Here is a 7,103-nt window from a genome sequence, read left to right as displayed (position 1 = left end):
ACTGGGCAGCTCTCCAGTCCTGTATGACATCTAAAAAGAATAATGTATTTCCTTAAATACTTGTTCCCTTAGGACTTGAAGCTTTTTTTCCATGGCATCTTACAAAAACGATTGATGAGTTTAAAAGCCACTGGAAAAGTTGATAAGCAAAGAAAACTTGTATCTGTTCCATTTATCACAGTTAAAAAAACCCCACAAACATAAACAAAGGATGTCTGTTTCCTTGAATAGGATTTTTACTCTTCCTAATTAAATGGAGAAGGAAGAGTCCAGGGTTGGGAAGGTAAGTTGGATGACATCATCTCCACTTTAGGACCTTTGTTTCTATTTTTTTTTCCATACTGAGGCTAGAATCCGTGGTACTAAGTCCATGCTCTGCAACTGAACTACACCTATCAAAATCTGCTGTTCCTTTTAAGGCTGCCCTCACCCCACTTTTAAAAGCGTGTGTGTGTGTGTGTGTATTTGCATGATGTGTGTGCATGTATAGCATGGTGTGATTACATGTGGTGATCAGAAGACAACTTTCTCTTTCCACCATGGGATCTGGGGGTGGGGGTCAAACTCAGGTAAGGGCTTTTACCTGCTGAGCCATTGTACCAGCTCACTTTTCTGTTTTGGTTTGGTTTTCTAAGACAAAGTCTTGCCTTGTAGCCCTGGCTGCTGGCCTTGAACTTGCAGCAATCCTCATGGCCAGCCAGCTTGAGGTTGTTCTTGGTATTTATTTTAACAGGGCAGGAACAGAGTCACCCCCAAAATGCCTTAGTATAATACTACGTGAAAAAAACTAACCTATTAAGATATTCACCTTTAAAAAAAAAGGAAACAGACTGACTTTCTGTTCAGGGAAAGTCCTATTGAAACATTCTCACAGAAAGAATAGTGAACTTGTATATATATAGTATATAGTGACTTGTATATATTTTTGAAACCCAAAATTTGAACATATGATTTAATAGGACAGAATATATCAAAACATATATTTGATAAACTTCTAGAGGTAGCCCTCGGTCAACTCCATGTTGATTTTTTTTTTTTTTCTTCCATTCCTGTGAGGAATGATCACTCCCTTGCAGAACCTGGATCCCGAATCCCTCTAATCTCTCTAACCCTGACTCAGTCTGCTTCTGTCTTCCTACCATTCCTGACTCACCTTGGCTCAGGATCTCTTGCCAGTGCTTGTCTACATGACTTTATTTACAGTTCCCTTCCTCCCAACCCCCTTTATTCTACCAAAATTACCTGGTTTGACGATCCCTGATTAAATTCTTTCACTGATTCCCAGGGTAAGCCCAGACTTGGAGCACTGGCTGCATGCTAGTTCATCTGGGATAATTGTGTTATCATCTTTTTGTCCTTCCATTTAACATCCCCAATCTTTTTCTGCTTTGATTTCTTGTGTGTGTATATGCAAGCATGTATGTATGTGTATGGCAGCCAGAGGTTGAGGTCAGATGTCTTCCTAATTTGCTTCTCTATTTTAAACTATATTTATTTTTATTTTATGTGTATGAGTGTATTGCCAACATGTATGTAAGTGCACCTGTGTCATGCAAGGCCCATGGAGGTCAGAAGAGGGCATCAAATCCCCTGGAACTGGAGTTATGGACAGTTGTTAGCTGCCATGTGTGTGCTGGACTCAAACTCGGGTCCTCTGTAAGAGCAGTGAGTGCTCTTAACCACTGAGCCATCTCTCCAGCCCCTCCACTTTATTTTTTGAGACTGAGTCTCTCACTGAACCTAGTGCTCCTTGAGCTGGCCAGCAAGCCCTAGGAATCCTCCTGGTTCTGCCCTCCTCAGAGACAGAGATTTTTACATGGGTGCTGGGGATCCAAATTTGGGTCCTCATGCTTGTATGGCAAGCAGTTTTACCCACTAAAGCCATCTCCCCAGTCCCATGATTTGTCTTTTGAGATGGCATCTATGTTGCACAGGTTGATTTCCTGGACTCAGCAACCTGCTTCAGCTTCCCAAGTGCTAGGACTACAGGTGGACGCCACCATACCAAGCTTCTGCATCCAACCTTAATGTTCTCAGCCTCCCTGCAAAAGCTTGTCTTCTAGGATGTGGCAGCTCTGCCTAGAGGATCATTGCTCATCACTTAACTAATTCTTCTTAGGACAGCCACGAAAGTTACCTCCAAAGGGGAACTTGCCTGATTCATCAAGACTGAAGTAGGTACCCTTACCATGATTTCTCACAACACTTAGGACTCCCATATTTATAACCTGCATTACGACTTCACTCCCATACTTATAACCCGCATTACAATCTTTCCCAAACCTGTTGTTGAGTGCAGGCTGTTTTTACTCTCCAGTATAATGTTCACCACACATTAATGTTCAAAACTTCTTTTCCTCCATTTTCTTCTTAATGCTTTTTCTATTTTATTCATTATTTTTATGTGTATGAGTATTTTGTCTTCATGTGTGTAAGTAAGTGCACCCATGTCATGCAATGCCCTCAGAGGGCAGAAAAGGGTGTCGTATCCCCTGGAACTGGAGTCACACATGGTTGTTGGCCACCATGTGGGTGCTGGGAATTGACCCTGGGTCCTCTGGAAGAACAGCCAGTATTCTTAACCACTGAGCCATCTCTCCAGCCTTCTTAATGCTCTTTGGAAAGGGATCAAGTGGCCACAATGGAAATTACTCTTGCAGTTCCTCTCCTGTTTGCAGGGCACTCCTTCCTAATCTGTTTTCACTCATCAGTCCAAATTTCTATACACTGCTCCTATCAAGAGGCCCTTCCTTCCTCAGATATTTTTTCCTCCTTATGGTTTATGACATGTCTAAACACCTGGATCTGGTTTTCAAAACCTCGCATTTACTTATAGTCAGCTTTATTTCCAGTTCATTCTCTTCTGAGACTTAGAATACTCTGCCTTGATGTTTCCTGGTGAAATAAATCTTACCCATTCTTTCAAGACCCTGCTTAATATTAATCCCTGGAGCTGAAGTCTTCCTTTTTCTTTTATTATTTTTGTTTTATGTGAGTGTATTGCCTGCATGTAAGTACAGCTGTGTGTGCAAGCCTGCAGAGGCCAGAAGAGGGTGTCAGATCCCCCAGAACTGGAGTTACAGTTGTTAGCTGCCAAGTGGGTGCTGGGAATTGAACCTGGGTCCTCTGGAAGAGTAACCAGTGTTCATTGCTGAGTCATCTCTCCAGTTCCTGTTTAAAATTTATTTTCAAATTTTTATTTCAATCTTATCCTTTTTTATTTTTATGTGTGTGGGTGTATTGCCTGTATGTGTGTGTCACTCATGTCATGCAATGCCCACAGAGGTCAGAAGAGGGCATCGGATTCCCCTGGAACCAGAGTTATGGATAGTCATTAGCTGCCATGTGGGTGCTAGGAATCAAACCCAGGTCCTCTGCAAGAGCAGTGTTCTTAACCATTTAGCCATCTCTCCAGCCCCCTTACGAGTGTTTTGTCTGCATGTATGTGCACCTGTGTCATGCAATGCCTGTGGAGGCCAGAAGATGGCATCCAATCCTCTGGAGCTGGAGTTAGGGACAGATCTTAGCAGTTATGTGGGTGCTGGGAATTGAATCCACGTCCTCTGCAAGAGCACCTACTGCTCTTAACCACCGCACCATCTCTCCAGCCCCTAAATTTTATTTTTATGTGTTTTGCCTGTATGTAAGTGTATCCATTCATGCAATGCCCATGGAGGCCAGAAGAGGGCATCAAATCTTCCAGGAACGAGTTACAGATGGTTGTGAGCTGTCATGTGGGTCCTCTGCAAAAGCAATCAGTGCTCCTAATTGCTGAGCCATCTCTTCAGCCCCTCCTTGGCTTTTCAAGCACAGATTGAGAATATAATTTACCATTTATTTTGGCACTTATGTATCACCTTGTTTGGATGTGACCATTTCGTATTGCTGTGGTGTAGCCTTTTCCTCCATTGGCCAACATGGTTCAGGGATTGCCATGGTGACCTAATACCTTGGTCCCTCAGCCATGGCAGTTAAATAAAGGAATACAGTGATGGTAACGAAGCTGCTGTAATCCCTTGAGGAAGGTTGTGGGAGAGAGACCTTTACCTGGGATGTTAGCTGAGAGAGGACTCCAGTGAAGCAGCTCTCCTGAATTGTCCTCCATGCTGGGGTGTAATTTTTCAGCTTTAAGCAATCCATACTACAGTGGCAGCCGCAGTAAACTCATTGGCTCACCAAGCTGGACCCAGTCATTTCTTTGGTCAGTTGGTGTCCTGTATGGTACAAATGGGCATTTCTGTGCATCTCTGCAGGAGAAGTCACATACCTCCTCCTCCTGGGGGAGGAATCATATCATACTTTTGTTATCTCTCTGTTTAGCTTTTCAATTTTGAAAAATAAATTATACCAACAAATGAAGGCTATAGATGTAGAATTTGGCCTTTAATCTAAAAAAAATATATATATAGAACAAACAAAGATTAAACACTAGCTGAAGGCAGTTCCTTACAGAGAGAAATATAAATTGGGGAGATAGACTAGAGGCATAAGTGAAAATTACTGTGGAAAGTCATTAAAGGTTCAAGTCATTATGACATGCTTTTGCTGTCATTACATTTCCTCTAAGGACATAAAGTCCTTGTCTTAAATACTACTGAGCAGGTTCTCCAGTGAACTGTAATGGTACTCTGTAACACTCTACCAGACCCCAAGTTTAAGAGTCAAAAGGAAAAAAAAAAAAGATACCTCAAATCTATTACCCCTAGAATAAGTATCATTTAAGATAACATCAGAACCTGTGGCAGCTAGTCACACTATTCTCCAGCCAAAGTTCACGTGGCTTCTAGGTAAAAGGGCATCCTCTTAAACATGTTTTCCCTATAGAATGATACAGGATCCCACTGCAGGACCAACACACTGAATCAATCTAGAGACAGATACAATTTGTTGCCCTTCTAAACACGTTTCATTGTAAGCAAGTGTTCTGCTGGTATGGTGGTGTAAGACTGCAGTGCCAGCTACTCTGGAGGCAAAAGCAGGGTAACATACACACTGGGGGAGGAAGAGGAAACTTTCTAAAAATATAAGGATCTAACCAAAAAGATTACTTAACAATGTGAAACACTGCCATGGTACTATGCAACCAGAAATTGCTGAGTAGCTAGTGGCTTTGGCCACTTCGATCATGTTCTTGGCTACACTACTGAGCAATTTTCATTTTTGTTTATGAGTTCCCCTTCTCATGGGCAAAGCTCAAAAGCTGAAGTAGAAAATGCACTGGGATCTCATCTCTTACCAGGTCTGTGGCTTGGGGAAAGTATTTAATTTTTCTTTTAGTTTTTCCACTTATAAAAGAGAGGTAAACACAACATATCTGTAAAATTGTTTTGAGAACTGTCAACTGTATAAAAAATAACTAACATGGTGCCTGGCATATTGTACATGGTCAGATAGCAGCAGCTATTCCAGGTGCAGCTGATTTTTTTTTCTTGAATCATACTATTATATGAGTCACATTAGACAGAGCATGTACTTACCCTATTACAAAGTACCAACAATATCATATTAGCAATAACAATTTCTGGAGACTTTATACAATAAAATACAATTACTGTTGTCATTAATATGATCTTTAATAAGTGGAATAATGCACCATTTTACAGCAAGCCTTTTTAAACCTAAAGAACTGTCTTAGACTTCCCTTCTCCAACGTCTCTGTCTCAATACAATCTTTATTTAGGTTTATATATATCAAAGCATTTACTTACACTTATTCATAGAAAACTCTTCAGTGGCTTAATGTCAGCTTTCATAGTGGCATCCATAGATAATACAGAAGAAAAGTGATTTGCTTTGTTTCATACACTGATCCATCAAACACAACTTATACAGCATTGCAAGGTCTCAGACGGCTTATACAAAAGAAAATAACTGAAAGTAATTATTCATAAATTCATATACGATATTCTATTCATAATGTAATAGCAAAACACACCAACAAAAGATACCCGTTAACAAGAAAGAGGGTTCTGAGGAATGCCAATATTTTCAGCCTTTCTTTTTCCAGAAATGCATCCTCAGAAATGAATACTTTGTAGCGTATGTTTCTCCTGTTCATTCAGAAAAACCATGGCAGCTACATATCTCCATGTTTCATCTACAACACCCTAAAAGTTAGTGTATTTTACAGTTATCCATGTAAATTCACTGAAAATTATCAACAGAAAATTAAGGATGATTCTAGCATACATAAACACTTACACAATACAGTATCTATGGAAAAGAAATGACAAGGCATACAAAAATCGCTTAAAATAAATAAATGTGACTAGAAAAAAAGCCACAGAAGTCAAGCAATTCAATATTAAATTGAAACCTAACTGCTTTGAATTGCATTTTTTAGTCATTTAGTTTTCTTACTGCTAAGCATCTTTACAAATGTTTCTTTTACATACTTAGGGTTGGTAACAAGGTGGGGAGCCTGAGACAAGAGACTGATTACAAATAACTTCGCTGTTAATATTTTCAATATACAGCATACCAATTAGAACTTGAATTTGTCTGATTCAAAGAAAAATTGTTGGGCTCTGACAATGTGATAAGTAGGTTCCATAGACTACCTTCTCAAAGCCATCCAAGCTATTACTAAAGCTATAGACTCGTTAATTCACTTTTAGAAGAATGTTTTATAATGCTAATTACCTCTTAAGAAAATTCTATCTCAGAATTACCTTCCTAAGCTGTTATTAAAAACAAAACAAAATGAAACACTTTGTTTCATCACCAATAGCCACAGAACCAAAGAACAGAGTTAAAGAACAGAGTTTTTAAACCAGTGCTTTAATTCCAAGGCCTAAATTTGCTGTAACACGTGGCCAATTAGCTGAGTCATTCCTTCTATTTAGTAATTACAGAACTGGGCAAGTTTTTTTTTTTTGATTAATGAAATTAGGTATTATGTCTATGTGAATTAAGTCAAACAATAAGATGAAACATTAAATGAACTGTGCAACAAACACCTGAAATAGTCAACTAGATCTAATTGCTTGTGTGCTACCAATTGAACTTTTTCAGTGTACAAAGAGATGAAAGGGCCCTGAGTTTTTAAGTAATAGTATGTCTATAAAGTGATTCTAAGCAATAAAGATGTTTCTGAAATTTGA

The sequence above is a fragment of the Nannospalax galili genome, unplaced genomic scaffold (genome assembly GCF_000622305.1).
Source record: "Nannospalax galili isolate Female #2095 unplaced genomic scaffold, S.galili_v1.0 scaffold637, whole genome shotgun sequence".
In the NCBI taxonomy this organism is placed as follows: Eukaryota; Metazoa; Chordata; class Mammalia; order Rodentia; family Spalacidae; genus Nannospalax; species Nannospalax galili.
Note: the sequence above shows the minus strand (reverse complement) of the source record.